This window comes from Apaloderma vittatum, unplaced genomic scaffold (genome assembly GCF_000703405.1).
Source record: "Apaloderma vittatum isolate BGI_N311 unplaced genomic scaffold, ASM70340v1 scaffold7029, whole genome shotgun sequence".
NCBI lineage: Eukaryota > Metazoa > Chordata > Aves > Trogoniformes > Trogonidae > Apaloderma > Apaloderma vittatum.
Genome location: NW_009733453.1, coordinates 2,645 through 2,904, shown reverse-complemented (window position 1 = coordinate 2,904; position 260 = coordinate 2,645). Strand labels below are relative to the sequence as shown.

General features: G+C 54.2%; 1 protein-coding gene across 1 annotated transcript in view; it reads left to right on the top strand.

Moving 5' to 3' along the window:
* Positions 1-260, top strand: part of LOC104278799 (receptor-type tyrosine-protein phosphatase alpha-like) — a gene marked incomplete at its 3' end in the record, with an annotated part of 20,728 nt that overhangs the window by 18,342 nt on the left and 2,126 nt on the right. The gene's annotated exons all lie outside the window — the stretch shown is intronic.

Sequence of the window (260 nt, the reverse complement as noted above, 5' to 3'; positions counted from 1 at the left end):
CCATCGCATCCCATCCCATCTTATCCCATCCCATCCCATCCCTTCCCATCCCATCCCTCCCGTCTCCCTGCTGGGCATCCAAGGCATCCAGGTATTGGTGAGCATCTCAGCTCCTCCGAGGAGCAGTGTTGGGATGAAATTTAATTAATTTTTAACCAGAGCTGTTAAGAATTTACTCACCTTAAACACACGGGAGCCTGTTCCCAGAGGGTACCAGCACGGCTGCACTGAGGGCAGGGAAGCTGGTGGATGGCCAGGCC